Genomic DNA, 20,873 nt, shown 5'->3' on the forward strand with positions numbered 1-20,873 from the left:
CATTTCAGCTGACCTCTGCCACCCCTGCTGCTGGAGGAGAAAATAAACAGGGCGTGTGGGTGCAGAGGACTTCTGCCCTTTTCAGAGCTGCCATTGTGCTCTGTGTGAGCCAAGAGCTCAGACAAATTTTTGCCTCCTTGAGTCCCTTGGGACTTTTGCATCTACTATCTGGCTTAGAACCAACTCCTTCCCTGACATCAGCATGTCAACTATGAAAGAATAATATTCCAGGGGATGTTAGTAAGTCAGTGAGCAACACTGTCTACAGGCAACCCGCCTGTGGGAGAGTTCCCTAGGCACGGTTTCTTTCTTCCTCCTCTGTGCCCCTGGCACCTAGTTCCATATATCTGTTTGGCTTTTCTTCTCATTGCTATTGCCTACATATCTGTCTCCACCACTAGACTGGGAGCCAGCCATTCACTCAATTTCTTTATTGAGCAATTCTTATGTGCAAAGCATTATGCTAGATAAAGTGGCAAATAAAATAGTACTCATTGAGCTAAGAGAGAGATATTAGACAAACCTACAAATATATGTGTAAGTACACATATTGTGAGGGATAAGAAAGAAAAGAAAAGGCAAGACAAGTGATTATAGGGAGGCCTGTGTGATATTGCCAGGAAAGGCTTCAGTGAGAAAGTGTTAAGTGGGGATTGGCCAGGCCAGCTGTGGAGAGCATGTCATTGGGCGGGGAGTGTGTCCAGAGCATGAGGGTGATGGAGACAAGCCAGGGATGGAAGGGTAGACAGGACCATAAGGTGAAGAACCTGGTCAACTCTGATAAGGATCTTAGATTTTTAACATACGTGCCATGAGAAGGAGCACACACTTAGAAAGGGGGAGACCCATTAGGTGACAAACGCAGTGGACAAAAGACAAAAGGAGTGACAGAGGAACGATGGACCAGAGCAGAGAAGGTGGTAATGGAGAAAAGACAGCAGCTCTGAGATGTCTATGGGAAGCAGATTTGGTAGGAATGGTGCCTGGATGTGAGCAGTAAAGGTTCATTCCATGACTTCTTGAAGAGCACTTGGGTAGCTGAATGTGCCACTGATATGAGCATAACCCAGTATCCAAACAAGACAAGACTAGCATATATGTGCACAAATGCTGAAGCACGACTGGACTCATTTATGAATATTGATATAAAAACTCTAAATAAAAAATTGGCAAATCTGATCCAGTAGTGTAATTCTAGCAGCTAGCCTGTATTAAGTATCAACATTTACCACAGGATGAACACTCTCCTGGTATTTGCATTAACTTCTTAACTGAAGCATAACTTAATTACTTATATTAATTCATTTATCTCCATGACTACCACATAAGTACTATTATTATCCTCATTTTACTGATGAATAAATTGTGGTTCAGAAAAGGAACTACTTGAACAGTATCAATGTGAATGACTCTCTGGGACATAATAATAAATAGAAGAAGCCAGAAACTTCTTCCCACATATGATTCCATCTATATGAAGTTCAAGAATAGGAAACCTATGACATCTATGGTGTCAAAATAGGGGTTACACCTGGGGGGAAATAGTGATTGGGAGAGAAAGTGAAGCAGCTTTCTTGGGTGCTGGAAATGTTCTTTTTCTAGATGTAGGTGATTTTTACATGATATATACATACCAACCCATTGTAAACTTCAGATTTGTGCACTTTACTATATATATTTTACCTCAGTTTTTTTTTTAAGATTTTATTTATTTATTTGACAGAGAGATCACAAGCAGGCAGAGAGGCAGGCAGAGAGAGAGGAGGAAGCAGGGTCCCTGCTGAGCAGAGAGCCCGATGCGGGGCTCAATCCCAGGATTCTGAGATCATGACCTGAGCCGAAGGCAGTGGCTTAACCCACTGAGCCACCCAGGCGCCCCTATTTTACCTCAGTTTTAATGAAAGGCAATGACATTCTTGGGAAAGGCATTGGGAAGACACAAAAATTTAATATCTTTATAGAGAAAGAACCCTGAAAACCAGTAAAAAACAATAAAAGAATTTAAAAATCAATCTATTAGCAGATGACGGACGTAAATAGACATTTCATAAATAAAGAAATATAAGTGGAAAATAAATATATATGAAATCTAAGTCAAAAACTAAGAATGCAAGTTAAATATTAATGAAATATTTTTCTCCTAACAAATTGATTTTTTAAAAAAGTTGATAATACCACGTGCTATGATAATGTGGGGAAATTCACACTCAAATGTTGCACATATAAATTGTTACCAATTTTCTCAAGCCAATTTTATTGAATGTATCAAGAATCTTTTCAATTGTAGATACTTTATTTTTAGAGAGAGAGAGGGTGCGTGATGGGATAGAGAGAGGCAGAAGGATAGAGAGAATCCTAAGCCGGCTCCACACCCAGCATGGAGCCTAACTTGGGGCTTGATCTCACGACCCTGAGATCATGACCTCAGCCAAAATCAAGAGTTGGAAGCTTAAGTGACTGAGCCACCCAGGTGCCCCACTCAACTGTATATTTAAATGGTGATTCCATTTCTCTAAATTCATCTTATGGAATTATTCCACAAATGTATTTGGCTATACCCATGTTCACCATATCTCTTGATAAAAGCAAAAATTTGGAAATTACCCCTGCATAGTTGATTAGTGGGAAAATTATTGTATATTCATACAATAGCGTGACATGCCACCTTAAAAAATAATGATGCTGATCAATATTTATTAGCATGGAGATGCCTATAATATATTTAATTTTTCTAATTGGGTATAAAATCATATGTTATTATGTGGGTATTCATATGCATGATATTCATGCATGTTATTCATATGCATGATATAGATAAATATGTATAATATATATTATATAATTATAACTTCATTAGCTGGATGTTATCTGCAGGTAGGACTATTGGATGATACTTATTTCTTCCCTATAATTTTTCTCTACCTCATGAATTTTTTTTTGTAAATAATAGTAATTTTATTTCTCCCTTTCAGACTTAGATCTAATTTCCTTTTCTGTCTTACAGCACTGGCCAGACCTTCCGTGCAGTAGCAAATTTGCATAAGACTTAAATATTAAGTAAGTGTATCCAGGGGTGCCTGGGTGGCTTATGGTTTAAGTGTCTTTTAAAAAAATTTATGTATTTTATTTTATTTCTTTTCAGTGTTCCAGAATTCATTGTTTATGCACCACACCCAGTGCTCCATGCAATACGTGCCCTCCATAATACCCACCACCAGGCTCACCCAACCTCCCCTCACCCTCAAACCCTCAGATTGTTTCTCAGAGTCCACAGTCTCTCATGGTTCATCTCCCCCTCAGATTTCCCCCAACTCACTTCTCTTCTCCATCTCCCCATGTCCTCCATGTTATTCCTTATGCTCCACAAATAAGCGAAACCAATGAATTTTTTATAGTAATATATTTTACAATCCTGTGTGTGTGCATGCATGTATACACAAAATTTAAAAAGAAAACACATCTAGCTAGATTTCCTGGCAGCTTTCATTTACATGCTTCGCCTACATTATTTCTCTTTGAACAGCATAAGCTTTAAAAGATGGCGGTCACCATTCATTTAGTGGAGAGTTTCTTACCTGGGGCATTGTTTTTCACCTTGATAGAGTAGTCTGAAGCTGCCTGATTACTTCTGGACATCTTTTCTGAGTTTTGAGGAGTGTCCTACATTGTAACCCCCAAAACAGAGCCAGAAGTTACTATCCTAGACTCCCTTGTTGCTGACATCAGACATGCGAATTAGGTGTTGCCCATGAGAAACACCCATGCGCATCCTTAGCTTGGAAGCTAAAGCTACATGGAGGTAGACATGAATGGCATCCATCCCAGCTGAACATGAACATGGGGGGCTCAGTGGCTGAGCTCCTGGCATCCAGGACCAAGCATTATCAATGCAAGCTACAGTGTCTCTCCAAGAAAAGGAGTGGTTGTCAAGTGTTGGCAGCAATGGTATTTTCACTGGAGCAAACTCTATAGTCTGATTTGGTGTTGTTTCTGGCCTCGTCATTTCTAAGTCTGGTTTTCTTGCCCTCCAGGGGATTCTGGGAGTTGCTTAATATTTGTACAAATTATTTTTCTGCCTAGCCTAACCAGAGTGGATTCTATTATTTGCAACAACAACAACAACAACAACAACAACAACAAAAACTGTGTCTAGTAGTATTACCTTTTTACAGATGAAGAAATTGGTTCTTTAAAAAATGCAGAAATTTCCCTAAGATTACACAGTAGTACACAGTGAGGCAACAAACACGTCCAAGACTTTTGAGTCAACTTCTAAGCTCTTTAGGAATTTAAAATTAAAGTATTTCAATACTCACCATGAAGCAAGTTCATCAATAAAAGCAAATGTTACCATTTAATAAATAGTTACTACATACCAAAATTGTACATCAGTTGTGAAAAGGATCCTAGAGATCATCTAATCACCCTAATTTACAGATGAGGAGACTGGGGCTTGAAACATGATAGAATTTGTCCAGTGTCCCTCAGGGCAGAACATGGGAGAAAAAATTAGGTTTGCTGACTCCCATTTCCTTTACGTCAGTGGAGGATGAAGCCATTTCTTAACCCACATAGAAATGCTTATGTCTTCCAAGTCCAGTGACTAAATGAAAATCTTGTTTAAATGTAAGGAGACATAAAAATTAAATGTATGAGGAATAACCAAATTTAAAATATTGCAAACCAGTTACACGGATACTCTGGACCATGTCACCGTCACCCACTTTGGGTGTAACTGAGAAGCTTAAAATAGCTTTTGAGGGAAATTCCATGAGAACATCGCCTGGGGAACTCAGATCACATTTCCATCTGGCTCTGACTTTACAGAATCCACAGAATTTAATTGACCAGGTTTGATGCAAGAAAACTATCTTTTCTGCAGAAATTGGGAAAGTTGTTAGATGCCTTGTTAATCCATAGAAAAATACAAGATTGACTGTCTATTTTTAAGTAAAAATATTTTAGAGTAAACATAACTATCTGCACATGCATATAGAATAATTTTTGTGTCAATAAAACCCAAGATGTGTTTTACCCTCAGGACCATTTTTACTGACTCTGGGGAGAAAAAAATCTTCTGTCCTATGAAGAAAATTGAACCTTTAAATTTCTGATTCATTTCCCTTTAAATCATCCCAATATTGCTTTTTATGGGTTATGTAATAGCCAAACAGTCTCTAAGGGGCTATTAAAGCACTTCAAGCCTTGCTTCCCTTAAAATAGAATAATAAAATAAAAGTTAACATGGAGGAAGTGGTTCCAAGTGAATCTACTTGGTCTACAAAAGTTCGCAACAGTCTAACACTTGAAACATCTAACTGAGTTCTGAATTTTTGAAATTTTCCTTTTCCCAGGAAGAGTGCCCATGAAGACTGCTCGAGTGCTCAAAAATCTATCTTTTATCAGAAAAAGAAAACCCTAAAACCAGAACACCCTGTTTTTCTCTACCAGAAACTACCTTGAGATGTTTTAGAGAGACGGTATTACACCAATCTAAACCATATGTTTAGCCCAAGAGACAATTATTGGAAAACCATACTTAACTAAGAGTCTACTTTTTCAAAACCATTGAGTGGTTCAAATAGTTGAGTGTGCAGTTCACTAAAGGTGAAATTAAGTAGAATCACACATTAATACAAAGTGGATTCCTCTTCTTTTTCACTATTTTTGAGATGAATGCCTCTGAATGGTTAAAAGAAATCAGGTATTTTTATCTTGAACTCTGCTTTATCTTAATTTTCCCATGAACCTACTTACATGAACAACTTGGGTAATTTGGAAAGATTATTTAAGAAATTTAAGAGTGAAGAAGACCTTTCTCAAACAACAGTTTGAAAACAGAAGAAATCCACCATAAGTTTCCCATTTCCAGGAAATTGGAGAACTGGTCATTCCAGTTTTTGGCTGGATAAAAACTACCTCGAATCTGAAGGCACACAGGCAAAGATGGCAACATAACACCTTAAGCAGAAGTCAGAGGAAGAAGCCGTTCAGAAGTTAACTAATTCACCTCCTAGTATTTATTCAGTGCCAACTCTGGAGAGACAGTATATTGGGCACTGGTGATATGAGTAAACTAGAGAGACATGCATTTTCAAAAAAAAAAAAAAATCAGATGACTAGAGATTTGTTTAGGAGTGCCATGGTTTGGTAATAACAAATACTGATTCCAGGACTCCTTGGTGGCATGTTTTGTATTTTCAGAGAAAGGAAACATGGATGTACAAATACCCATTGATGATGGGACGCCTGGGTGGCTCAGTTGGTGATGCGACTGCCTTTGGCTCAGGTCATGATCCCAAGGTCCTAGGATCAAGTCCCACATCAGGCTCCTTGCTCATTAGGGAGCCTGCTTCTGCCTCTGCCTGCTGTTCTCCCTGCTTGTGCTTGCTCTCTTGTGCTCTCTCTCTCTCTGACAAATAAATAAAAAAAATATTTTAAACAACAAAACAACAACAACAAATACCCATTGATGACTCTTTATTTTTAGTGCTGTGATATTCAGTCAATGTTTTGCATACCTACTAGAGCTTTCCTTATCTGGGATCCAATGCTATAATCATTATAGCACATATGATTCACTCAAACTTTTGTTATTTTCAATTAGTCTGTGTCTCATCCTAACCTACTCACACCCAGCTTGTCTTTGCCTCTTTCTTTACTATAAAAATGGAAGTCATTGAGGTAGAACTCTCCCAATTCTTCTCTTTGCCACCTTTAAATTTGTCTGGGTCCTATAAATTTAATGTAATCTCAATAAATAACATCCATGATATATGGGAGGAAATTGAAAATGACATTAAAATATTTTAGAAATGTTAAAATGCAGGAAAAGATGTATATATATATTCAAAGAAATCTTGAAAATAAAAAGAAATGAGAGATAATTAACTCTACTAGACAATACAATATATCTTGAAACATCAGTAAATAAAAATGTTTGCTATTTAATAAAAAAGGAAAAACCAAAGGAATAGAATAAAGAGTGGACTCAAATATCTATGAAATTTTGGCTTATGATAAAGGTGACATTTCAAAGTGGGTGAGGAGAGGAAGGAAGAATTCAAAATATGATGTTGGACAACTGGCTAATCCCATTAGAAAAAATATTAAAACTATATTTCTCTCATCAAAAATAAATTCCAGATGGAATAAAGATATAAACATATAAAAGAAAAGATTTAGAAGAACATAAGGAATAACAGCAATCTTACCTTATACCCTGAGATAACTGAAAAAAAGTAAGACACATAGAAACAACAAGATTTTAAAACATTGGACATCAGGCAACAAAGGACAGTAATCTTTGAAAGATGGACACAGATGACACGAGCCCCAGGATTGCCCAGCTCCATGCCTAGAGAGAGTTTCAAGGCTGCACTATAGGGAAGGGGGAACCAGGTATAGTTCAGTGATCTTTCTACATTGGAGAGATGGAGCTGGGAATCCAGAAGGACCAAGGCCACTGAAGCCACTATAGAGAAAAGGGCTGAACATAGGGAAAGAGCTCAGAGGTCTTCAGAAGATCCCCTTGCAGTATGCAGGTCAGTACTGCTCAGTAAATGTGTGTGAGTAAACTAGTAGAAGCCCCAGATACTGGGGAAGCAACCATGTGAAAAGTCTAGAGAGAACAATGCCTCATAAAGGGCTGGAAACCATTCCTGCTGCCAACTACCACAGTGGAAAAACCTCAAAACTCACAGAGAATCAGGTAAAGTACTCAGAAGAGTTTGCCTTATTAATGGAGAAAATCTAGTTCTAGGCTGAACACTGCTCTGGTTCTACCTAACAAAGCTTAACAACAAGCTTTAAATGGATTAGTATTTTCCAAGTAACTTAACTGTGTCCTAGAACAAAACTCAAGAATATTCACTGGAATATTTCAAAATAATCAGCATCCAACAAGGTGAAATTCACAATGTCTGGCATCCAATAAAAAAACTTACCAGGCATGCAACGAAGCAGGAAAACATGAACCATAATGAGAAGAAAAGTCAGTACATAGAAACAGATCCAGAAATGACTAAGACAATAGAATTCGTATGTAAGGACATTAACTCATTTATTATAAATACAATCTACACATTCAAGAAGCTAAAGAAAAGATAAAGCATTCCAAGTTTAGACTTGAAAATTATAAAAAGGACCCAGCTCAAATTCCTAGGGGTGAAAACTATAATGTCTGAAGTGAAAAATACATTGGATGGAAATGACAGCAAATCAGACACTGCAGAAGAAAGTCTTAGTGAACTGAAAGACATAACAATAGAAGTAAGCATTCTTGATTTCTTAAAAAATAATTTTGAAATTATGCATGTATTTTAACATATTAAATAAAGCAGAAGAGCTTCAGAGGAAAAAAGACTGCCCTATGTGACATGAAAATTAAAAGTTGCTTGACATAAAAACTGAACGAAAGTTTTAAAAGACACATAACAAAGTGGGTTGAAAATATGAACAGTATATTTGAGAGTCCAAGCTAACCTTCTAAAATTACAAAGATTCTTTTTTTTAAGACTTTACTTATTTATTTGAGAGAGAGAGAGAGAGTGAGAGCACAAGTAGGGAGGAGAGGGAGAAGCAGGTGTGGGGCTCTATCCCAGGACCCTGAGAGCATGACCTGAGCCAAAGGCAGGTCCTTAATTGACTGAGCCACCCAGTTCCCCCCTAAAATTACAAAGGTTCTTAAGATCAGTAGGGGAAAAATGAACAATTTTTCTCATTTGGAAAAATGAGAAAAGCATGTTGTATAATTATATATTGCTATACAGCAGATTACCCCCAAAATTTAGCAGTTTAAAAATGAATGACAAATACCTACTCTTTCAGGGCTTCTCTGCGTCAAGGATGCAGAGTGACTTATAGGAGAGGTTCCAGATCTCATGAGGTTGCAGTCAAGCTATCCACAGGGGCCACAGTCTGTAGGCCTCTCTTGAGGGGGATTTGCTTCAAGTTCATTCATTCCACTAGACTGTTACACATATTATTTCCTCTGCCATGAATTGCTTCCATTCTTTTTATAGCTGGAAAATTCCTGATAATATTTTAAAATCAGATCAAATGGCATTTTCTCTATGAAGCCTTCTCCTAATTCATTTTTAATCATTTCCTACTTTTTCATCAACCTGACATTGTATACATCTATCTATTGTAACATTTACTACAGTTCATTTAAATTACTTGTTAACATGCCCATCTTCCCACTAAACTCTGGGATCATTGATGCTAGGTATCATATCTTATTTTGTATTATGTTCTTAGGACCAGGCACATTATTTTGTTTGGTGAGTTATCATCTCAATAGATGCAGAAAAGCTATTTGACAATATTAAACATCCACTCATGATAAAAAGGAAATCTTTAATATGACAAAGGAATATACATCAACATCACACATAACAATGAAGTTATTTTAATTGTGTATAAATTAAAATCTCCTTTGAGGTAAGTAACAAGAAAGATGTCCAACAATTTCTATCTTCTACTTTCTTTTAACATTACAACAGAGGTCTTAACCAGTACAATAAGGCAGGAAACAGAAATAATAAGTAAAAGGATACTTGGTAAAAAAAAAAATAAGAAACCAAAATTCATAATTGGAAGATGACATGATTATATATGTAGAAAAACCAATATTATCTGTAGCTAATGATATTTAATAAGAATTTTAAAAAGCTGCTGGATACAAAATCAATATACAAAAATTCTTTTAGAGAGCCCCCAAAATATCATATATATGTAGGAATTTGACATGTGACAGAAATGGAACTGCAGGCCAGTGGGGAAATTATAGTCTTTTCATAAATGGTGCTGGGGCAATTCAATATGCATATGGTGGGGAAGAGAGAGGAAAATGAAACTGGATCACTCTCTCAAACAATACCAAATGTCAATTTATAAACTTGAATATAAAAGGCAAATTATTTAAGCCTTTAGAAAATAGTATATCTTCCTGATCTTCATAATGAGAATTATTTATTAAACATGACATAAAAACACTAATGGTAAGAGGAAAAGATTAATAAATTGACTATTTTTAACTACGCACTATGTTATCCATAAAAAACACAAAAAAATGGGAAAGAACAAATCACAGAATTTGAGGATGTATTTGCAACATATCTAACTGACAAATGAAGAGCATCCAGAATATAAAAGGAATTCATACAAATAGATAAGTAAAACACAAACAAAATCAGTCCATCAGGGATAGAGCCAAAAGACTTAAAGACACAATTCACAAAAGAGGACATTTTTAATTGGCCAATTAGCATATCCTCAGGCTCTCAACCTTAAGGAAATGCAAATTAAAAAACTACAATGAAATTTTACCCCAGGCTCACCAGGTTCATAGAATTGATTAAGTCTAGTAATGTCAGATGTGATGAGAATGTAGAGCTCTTGGAATTCTCAGTTAGTGAGAGTACAGATTAGTGCAACCTGTTTTGAAAACTGTTGTTAAATTTGAAGTTATACATACCCTATGGCCAGAATTCTACTTCTGGGTACCTAAGCTCAAGCAACTCCTGTACTTGTCAACTACAATACATGTACAAGAATGCTCATAGCAACATGATTCATATTTGCCCCACGGTTAAAATAACTCACCTGTCCATCAACAGTAGAATGGGTGAACAAATTATGTTACCTTCATAGAATGGAGTATTATACAGCAAAAAAATTATACAGACAGACCTAAGGAAGTCAGACACAAAAGAATAATTACGTTTATGTAAACTTTAAAATAGGACAGAACAAATCATAAACTATATTTATAAGGTACCTATTCATAAAGAGAAACAAGGACTGTTCTGAGGGCTGGTAATGTACTATTTCTTAATCTGCACAGAGGTTACCCATTACTTCTTTGAATACAGTACATTTAAGTTCTATGTATGTTTCTACATGTTTATGACATTCCAAAACTTGAAAAAGGCTTTAACAAAAGATGAGGCAAGGTCAGCTAAACAATCTACTGTTAAACTCTGCTTCATTTCATAGAAAATATGATTAATAACAAAGTTTTCCCCTTCGTATCATATGTTATTCTGCAGTCAACACTGAACTCCATAGAACACCCATAAAGCTGACTGATTTAACCCTAAGGCCCAGAATATTTAGTTTCTCAAAGAATCTACCTCCAGGTCTATGGCCATACCACCCCGAATACACCCAATCTTAGAAGCTACACAGGGTCAGACCTGGTTAGGATTTGGATGGGAGACTACCCGGGAATGCTAGGTGCTACAGTAAAAAAAAAAAAAAAAAAAAAAAATCTATCTTCAATAAGTAAGAAATGATAGGAATGTTGTTTACAGAAATATCTGACCTTCAGTAGTATTGAACCAGTTTCCCAATATTTCAATGTATACTTTGACATTTTTTAATAGAAAATTTAGATTGTTTTTGTCTTAGCTCTCCAGATAAAGAACTTGTATTCACATAATAATAATGAAGATAACAGTGTTCACATATTGATTGCCTGAGTTTTACCTGAGGATTAAAAATGCATTATGCTCTTGCTCTGCTCTTATGCATTATATATGTGGTCTGATCCAAAGTCCACTGCAACCCTACAGTGCTAGTGTATTTATAATGGTTTTGCAGGTGACATTCACACAGTTTAGGTAATTTGTATATATGGCTAATAATCTAATGGCTCTTAGCTAGGACTTGAAAGCAGAACTTTTTGATTTCCAACATTAATGTTTTCTCCTACACCACATTGTTTTCCCTGAAAAACCCAAAGTATGTCAAGCTGAAAGTATTAGATTAGCAAAATATTAATCTCACTGAACACCTGCCATGGACCCAGCACAGTAGAAAACACAGAAGGGGTAAGGCATAGTTGAGAGTGTTGAAGGGATGACATAAAGTCATGCCTTAAGGAACATGATGGTATCTCTCCAAGCCTGAGATGCTATGATCCAAGCCAACGGCAAAGACAGTGGCCACACATTAAACCGCTGGAAAGGCCGCCTGGGTGGCTCAGTCGGTTGGATGTCTGCCTTCGGCTGGGGCCATGGTCCCCCAGGGTACTGGGATCAAGTCCCGCATCAGGCTCGCTGCTCTGCGGGAATCCTCCTTCCCCTCTGCCTCTCTCTCTCTCTGTTTCTCATGAATGGATAAATAAAATCTTAAAACAAATAATCAAACCAGCCAGAGAATGTACCAAACACCATGCACTTGAGATCAAAGCTGTTTGATATGGAAGTATAGATTCTGCCTCCCTCTTTGTGTTACTTTTAACTTTTATTCATTTATTTTTAAGATTTTATTTATTTGACAGAGAGAGAGACAGCGAGGAGGGAACACAGCAGGGGGAGTGGGAGACAGAGAAGCAGGTTTCAAGTCAAGCAGGGAGCCCGATCCGGGGCTCGATCCCAGGATCCTGGGATCATGACCTGAGCTGAAGACAGACACTTAACAACTGAGTCACCCAGGCACCCCTAACTTTTAAATTCTTGAAATTTGTGCCTGTGACTGACTTCCACATGTAGTTTGGCAATAAACTATGAATAACCATCACCTCCATGGCTATTTCTAGACAGTTTGGTCTCATAACAGAACATTGGGCTTTAGCTATTTCCACTCTTGTGATTAGACCCAACAGTGCCTAATAAAGCAGTGAGCAGGGAGTGGGTGGGAATAATGGAGACCTTCCCTAGATTAAGGACTAGAACAATGGTGCTTAATCAGAGGCAATCCACCAACCATCACCACCAGAGAAGAGGAAGGCTGCTAAACATCCTTCGATGCACAGGATAATACCTCCCTCCCCATCCCCAGCTCCCCAACAATAAAGAATTATCTGGACCAAAATGCCAATAGAACAGGGTTGAGAAACTCTGGCCTGAAAGAAACTTTAAGAGAAATAGAACAGAAGAACAGAACAGAAGAGAATTTGGGAATATGCCTGATGATTACAAAATATTTTCAGTCAGCAGAGAGTAAAAGCACACACACACAATTGCTTAGAGGAGATGATGGAAGATCTCAGTTTATAATAGCAATAAAAAAAATTCAAGAAATGGGCATAATTTAAGCAAGTTTAAATATAATTTTTAAGTAAGCATTTAAATAAAACTTTAAAATGAGCACACACACAGAAACACATATGACAAATAAAAAAGCACATCATATTCTTGGGGAGAAGCAAGCAATATCATAAAGATGCCTACTTACACTAAATCTATAAACTTCACATGCCCTGGTTTTTTAAATGTCAAAATGACTTTTTTTTGAACTAGACAACCTGATTCTAAAATTCATATGAAAGAAAACAACAACAAGGAAAATGGGAAAATTATGAAAGACAAGAGTAATAAAGGGAAATTATTTTTACTGAGCAATCAAATAATTATTTATTTATTTTTGGTGTATTATTTTATAAACTAAAACCAGTTAGTTTATAAAATCCAGTTTATTATACAATCTATAAATAGTAAAGAAGAAGGAAGACAAGTTTTTTCTAATTCCATCACTCAGAAGTAAATAGTTAAATGTTTCTTGGGTGGACTTCTAGTCTTTTCTTTAAAATAATAAAACAATTTTTGATGATCCCAGGGTCCTGGGATCAAGCCCCACATCAGGCTCTCTGCTCAGTGGGGAGCCTGCTTCCCTTCCTTTCTCTGCCTGCCCCCTACCTACTTGTGATCTCTGTCAAATAAATAAATAAAAGCTTTAAAAAAAACACAATTTTTGAAGATACAGATATTTAAAATAATGTGACATTGGCATGAAAGATAACTGGAACAAACTAGAATCAAAAAGAGGCACAAGGGCTCCTGCATGGCTCAGTTGGTTAAGCTGCTGCCTTCAGCTCAGGTCATGATCCTGGAGTCCTGGAATCGAGTTCCGCATCGGACTCCCTGCTTGGCAGGGAGTCTGTTTCTCCCGCTGACCTTTCTCCACTTATGCTCTCTCTCTCTCATTCTCTCTCTCTCAAATAAATAAATAAAATCTTTTTAAAAAGGGGGGGCACTAATGCAATGGAGATTTTATATATGTTAAAGGTAACATTTAAAATCTATGGACAAAAGATAGATTATTTGATAAATGATATTGGGACAACTGGGTAGCCCTCTGGAAAACATAAAATTTGATTTACCTGTCATTTATACATATACTAGAAGAAACCACGGAATTTTGAAAAAGCAATCTCAAAGTGGAAGAAACTTTTCTAAGTATTTCACAAAACCAAAACCCAGGACTTATGAAATAAAAAGTGAATATATTCAGCTAGGTAAATAGAAAAGAATGACAAATAGGAAAATATATTTCCAACTTAAATCACAAGGAGTGAATCTCCCTAATATAGAAAGAGCCCCTCTAAATCAATAGAAGACCAACAACTCGATAGAGATATAAAGAAAGGAAATGGACTGTCCATTGAAAAGGGAATTCAAGTGGCTCTTAAGTTTGTGAAAAGAAACCAATCTTACTCATAATAACAGAAATACACAAAGATGACTTACTTTTCACCTCTATCAGATTGTCAAAGTTCTAAAAAGTTGTGTATGTGTGTGGGTATGGGGAAAAACATATTCTCACATGTTAGTGATGGGTGTGTAAGTTGACGAATCAGTCAGGTTTGAATTAGAAAACCCGATGCACGCACCTTTCAACCCAGGAATTTTATCCTACGTAACTACTCACACATGTACAAAATGTGTAAGTTATTCAGAGAGGCATTGCCAGGAATAAAAAACTGCTAAGACCCTTAGATGTTTGTTGATAGTGACTATAAAAAGTCAGAAAGAATATAAATACCCATTAACTGTGGACCACAAAATTATTGAACATTTATGGTATGGATACTATATAGCCATAAAAAGTACTGAAGGAGCTCTTTATGTGTGAATATGGAGCAATCTCCAGATCTGCAAAATATATTGCTAAGAGAAAGAGTGAAGAGGAGAGCAATGCATATAGTATATCATCATTGGTATAAAAATGGCGGTGGGGAGATACACAGTCACACATAAATGCATATTTGGTCGCATGTGCATAAAATCTCTCTGGAATGATATGGACATGAGTAACTTCGGGTGCTTCCTCAGGGTTGGGTGATTAGGTAGCAAACATGGAAGCAATACTTTCCATTCGTTGGACATATATTTTTGAACATTTTGGATTCTGAACCAAATTGGACCAACACCTAATTTGAAAACAAACCCCAGCAGGGTCACCCTGGTCTCCAACTCTGACCAGCCAAGCTTCCTTCCCCTTTTCCCTCCTCCCCTGGCCCTTTCCAAGCTGCCGAATAGAGAGTTTCAGACAGGGGGATATCTTTCCTCTACATGCCTCAAACCGAGGTTGGAGCTCTGCATGGGTTCGCAACCGCCTGCTTTTCAATCCACAGGGGTGGAGAATTTAGCTTATTTTTAAATTGGTGGAATTTAGAAAAGAACTGCCAACATGATTAAATAGACTGGAGAGGCTGGTTCATAAAGAAAGATGAAAAGATCTAAATGTGTGTAATTTGGCTAAGTGACAGCAGGGCCGGGCTGCGGTTAGCACATACAAGTATTCAAACACCGGGACAGGAGAAGAACATTCATGGACATAAAGAGGGAAAAAATGAAAATATGAAAAGAAAAATAAAGTGTCTCGGTCTTTCTGTCTGTCTCTATCTCCAGAGGAGCCTCTCCAGGAAAGCAGTGGATGTCTTGTTCCTTGCACAACATCCTAGAAAATCTTTACCTTTGCAGAATGTAAAGCCCACATTGGCTCCCAGGCTGGGGTTTAGATGTCAACACGGAGGCTGGACTTTAGCTCCCTTTCCCTCTGCCATCTCCTGGATCCAAGTGGCCACCTCACTTGCTTTTTCTCCCTTCCATAAGCATACCCAATGAAGGTCAGACAGTCTTGCAAGGGGAGGGGTCTGTGCAGAGTATATGAATCATTTATTCATATTTCAAAATCTTGTTGGGTGCCTGTGATAAGGCTGGAAAATAAGACTGCCCTTCCCTGCTACTATCAAGGAGTTCGTGATAGCTCATGATGGTTCTACTATCAACAAATGATTGTTGAGATGACCAGGTTGACACAGATCAGCTCAGCAACAGTACTGGGCTGTCCATCAGGTCCAACTCTCTGATTAGTCTCTCATTAGGCTTGACCCTGGAGCCCATGGAAAATTTACATTACTGCAACGCCATTAAAAATTAGTCCCATGGAGGTAATTTTGCTCATTTCGAAAATCCAGCTGCCTGGTCTCTTTAGTTGTTGTATCTATCCCATCCCTTGTATTTCCTATTAACTAAACCTCAATCCAAATTCCTTTGAATTTGTGTATCAATGTGCCAGGATATATGCTAATGGATAAACGCAGCAATGTGGTAGACTATATAAAAATTTTGTGTGCATCTATGTATAAAGGCAACAGTATGTTTGTGTGTCTCTGGGTTAATATCCATGTGTTGCTCTGTATCTAAGAAGATGCACATATGGGCAAGATGAGCCAAAACCAAGATGAGTCAAAAATAAAATTTAAGAAGCACTCTGGCAGGGATTCCAAAACTAATACCTAAGAGTATATTTTAAAACCATTTGTGGCTTATGTTTATTTAAAGTTTTCCCCATTTATCAGACGAAGGAACTGAGCTGTGGCGGAAACTGGGCCCGATGTGCTTACTGTGGGCAGCAGCAGGTGAGGCCACACCCCTGTGGGGAGAATAAGAGGGTCTGAAGGAATAATAAGTATAATTCTCAATTATCCTAAAAAGTCTTCTGGGTGAGGAGATGAAAAATTGGCAGTTGGGTCCTAGACTGTGGATAAGGAGAAAATGACTTCTTTCTGGGCTCTGGTTCTCTGAGGAAGAGGCCCTGGGGAGGCTAGCATGCTAAAGGGCTTTCCCACATAATGGGTAGGAGCCGGACTCTGCCATATGCAACCAGGTCAGGAGAAAAGCACACCCAGTAGCAAGGGAAGAAAGCAGACTCCTGGCAGCTATGCCATGATTAGGTTTGCCTACAGATTTCAGAATACCCAAACACACACAAAGAAGTCCAGAAGTGATTCTTCCAAGGATACTATGGTAACTTCCCCAGGTAGTCAGTGACTCCACTGTCCTTCCACTCTACCATCCTCAGCATTTGCCTTGAAGCCTCAAGACTGCCTCATGTTCCAATATGGTTGCCATAACGCATGTCATGGCACTCACACTCATTTCAGGCAGCAGGAAGGGAAAAGGGAAGCATCTCCCAGTTTGACCAGCCCCTGCAAGGAGATTTTCCAGAAGCCCACTTCGATTGGCTTAGCCAGAACTCAGGCTTGTGACCATACCTAGCTGCAAGAACGACTGGGAATGACATCCTTTTAGCATGGTTCATCACCATCTCAAATAAAATTGTTTTTCTGTAACAAAACAAGGAGAGAATGGATATGGGGTGGAAAGTTTTTCTGAAGTATCAGGGCAGAAGTGTGTCCTGTAGCGGACCACTTAAGGATGGCTAGCTGCCAGCTGAAGGATGATTTTGGTGTGTGCTCCCTTTTCGTTCTGTCTGGGGCTATACCAAAAGTGACATTAAGTGTTACCGTCTGTTCTTGGCTGTGCTGTGAGGCCTTCAAGAAAGGGTGTGTGTCCGCTCTTGGGCAGAGGCGAGAGTGGCACCCAGAGGCTATGGTGTTGATCTCCACAGCGACCCAAGAGACAGCCCTGGCTGTGCAGAACCACACAGAGCTTTCTGCAGCAGTGGAGTGCCTTCAGACTCAGCCCCTGGATCGAAGTGGTCCTTGCTGATGAGGGGGACACAAGCAAGACCCCTTTTAGAGGCTCCCTGAGAAACATAAGAGGGTAGGAACTCCTCAGAAGCGGGCTGGGATTGCTGTTGTGCAGGTGAGGGTGAGCTCCGTGCCACACTATGCATGTGAGCTCATTTACAACCACGGACAGGTGAGCCCAAAGGACATTTGCATGACCCGAAACAAAGGATGCATTTCAAAACTGTATGTTCTGTAAAGAAAGAATTGGTTAAGAAAATGCGGCTGCCTGCATTTTAGGCTAAATTCCAGCTTTTTAAACAGTGGTTGATGCTCACTCCGGTAAGCTTGGTGATCTTCAAAGCGTGTTTCGAGGAACTCTCTAGTATTGTGGAGTACCTCAGAGACCAGAGGGAGGCCAAAGGGGCTAGGCTTTGGTCCCCAAATATCACATAGCTTACAACATATTCATATTTTTGCATTCCATATAAATTTTCATTTGAAAAATTATTCCCACTGCTCAAAAGATTAAAGATTTCTGGCATTAGTATTAAACTTATTAATGGTGATTATCTAATAAACTTGGTCTCATTACCTTAAACACAGAAAAATTGCAGAAAAACTGAATAAGAGGGTGTGGATTTATTATACCTTCTCTTCTGGGGAAAAAAAAAAAAAAAGAATCCCAGGGTGCCTGGGTGGCTCAGTCAATTAAGTGTTCAATTCTTGATTTCAGCTCATAGCTTGATCTCAGGGTCTTGGAATGAAATCAGGGTTCATGCTCAGTGGGGAGCCTATTTGAGGATTCTCTTTCTTCTCCCTCTGCCCCTCCTCCTGCTCTCTCCCTCTCTCTTTCTCTCTTTAAAATAAATAAATCTTTTTTTAAAAAATCCCAGCCTGAACAGCATACATTGAGATATGTCATGCCAGTCGCCATGATTTAGGTATGAAAGAATTTTCTGGACATCATCAACTACAACATTTAGGAAGAGAGGAAGGGATTCTACATGAGGACAAGCTTTGAAAGCTTCTAATTATCCATCTGAAAAGATGAAAGTAGTGGTGGAGGGAATGAGTGGATGGGTGGAGAGTGCAGTAAAAATCTGATTAAAGTTTTCCAGGTTATGGAGGATAAAGAAATGGAGAGTCATAGATTCTTTAACCAAATTTGGGAATACCAGACATGGTGAAATTTGAGTCTGAAAGAAGCAGATATACAACACACAAAAGGAAGTACCACTCCTTCCCTACAGAATGAAAATATAAATTGGGTACAGAAAAGATTGAGAGACATTATGGACCACATGCGTTCTTGTGGGTCCTGACTTCAGTGAGTGGCTCTTGGAACTCTAATAGGAGATTATAATCTACAAATGTCGTAGAGTCCATTCCAACCTTTTTGAGCCAGTGTTTTTTAGGGTAATCATGACTTTTCACATACAATACCATCATTCTACTTTCAGACTCAGATACTGGTCTGGGAGGACCATGGACTGACATGGATTCTTATGAGTGTTTACATAATGGGGAGTACTGGCATTTCCTCTTCAGCCAAATTTTCCTAAAGCAATGAGATATAATGTCAATCAAAGCACAATTTATAGTACACATACTGCTGCTACTCTCGACATAAGAACATATGCATGCTTTGCTTGGTTGGCATTATGCTTTGTTTACCATAACACAGATGATAATTATGACCAGCAAGTACTTATGTCATGCTCTATTAATAAGAGTGCTTTTAGTAATCGCTATCACAGGTCATTATTCCCGATTAAAAGTGAAATGTCACACTGAATGCTTTGGACAATGAGTTAAGGTAGTATAGCTATATACAGATAGCATTTTATTAGAACTATCTTTACTGCTGAAATTCCTGCAGGAAAAAAAAAATCGACTTTGTTCCTACCAATCCAAGGCTCTATCTTCTAGCGCTTGGTTTCCTTCTGAAACCACGGGATTGGGGCAAGGAGGTTATTTAAGAATGCAGTTATTGTGGGGTAACAGAGCTGTGGGCAGCTGAGAGCTCTGAGTAGGCACCTTATCATAATCAGGGTAGGAGATGTGATTCAGGATGCTGGAGAGAGGCACGAGCAAACCTCTCAAGACAGAGTCTGCTCCAATACTTAAAAGTGTGGTCCTTCACTGAAAAAACGGGGATTGCCTTTGAATTGAAAAGCTGCAAGTGACCTTCCAAGGTCATCTAGTTCATCCCCTTCAGGCACAAACCCTTAGAACCCATAGTAATTCGATGATAAGGCAGCCTGAGAGACAGGGCCTGCATTCCAGAATCATTCCAACGTTAAGAACTTCGTTGCCAAGAAATTCCTCTTGGGTTTAAATACAATTCTTCATGCTATGGCCAATTTGCTTTTGTTTTTGTTTTCTATTTTTTTCTCCTGAGAGACAAATAAGCTGGAAGACTAAGGAACCAAAGGAACACAACCTGCCCAAAGTTGGTGAATTCAAAACTAGACAGCTCATTCTGTATCCATTCTTTCCCCCAGATCTGAAGAACAGCAAATGCTTTTCTTGGCAGGCAGAGGGCACTGGCAGGAGGCAGCTGGTCTACCTGTTTGCCGACAACTAAAATCCTTCAAGGCTCAGGGTACAACACACCAGGGAAGCATTTGCTAGTGCCAACCAAAAAAGAAAGAAAAGGGTAGAAAAAAGAGGAAGGAGAACAGCAATTTAAAAGTCTACAAAAATACTGAGCTATGTGAGTCTGAGCGTGAGGGTGAGCAGGAGGTCTCTTTTTCACCCAGGTAATGATTGTACGAGCCCCATAAGGAGATGGTTAAATCAAACACCGAGATGACTGCTCTTAAGAGGGGAAAAATATGTCAATCACACTTTGCCTTTGACACAAGGAAATTCCTTGAAACTGAGAATGGAGAGTGGAAGGGAGGGAGAATGTCTCCTGATGTGGGTGGCCAGGAAACCGGGGGCCAGAAAAGCATGAGAGGAGAGAGGGAGAAAGACAGAGAGGGAAAAAAACACAAGATTGAATTCTAATCAAAATGCTATGAGGCGTTCACACCAGGCCTTGAGAGAATATTAACAAGGTTACCCGAGGGGGGGCCTTTAGCCCCAGGAATTATTAGTGAATATGGAATTATATTTGCACAAACATTACCAGATGCAAGGAGCTAAATGTCCTACAGAT

At 38.5% G+C, this 20,873-nt stretch overlaps 1 long non-coding RNA gene across 3 annotated transcripts in view; it reads right to left on the reverse strand.

Annotated features, from left to right (window-relative positions):
- Positions 1-20,873, reverse strand: part of LOC116881522 — a 57,946-nt gene that overhangs the window by 13,169 nt on the left and 23,904 nt on the right. For 2 of the 3 annotated variants that reach the window (XR_004385428.1, XR_004385427.1), the window contains 4 exons: positions 10,609-10,695; positions 10,333-10,440; positions 8,822-8,971; positions 6,397-6,410 (listed from right to left, as the gene is read on the reverse strand). This is a non-coding gene — a long non-coding RNA (uncharacterized LOC116881522). Of the gene's footprint in view, positions 1-6,396; positions 6,411-8,821; positions 8,972-10,332; positions 10,441-10,608; positions 10,696-20,873 lie in introns of those variants that run through there. The other variant, XR_004385429.1, reaches the window with a different exon arrangement.

The sequence above is a fragment of the Lontra canadensis genome, unplaced genomic scaffold, assembly GCF_010015895.1.
Source record: "Lontra canadensis isolate GAN:19392208 unplaced genomic scaffold, GSC_riverotter_1.0 scaffold75, whole genome shotgun sequence".
NCBI classification, from domain to species: domain Eukaryota; kingdom Metazoa; phylum Chordata; class Mammalia; order Carnivora; family Mustelidae; genus Lontra; species Lontra canadensis.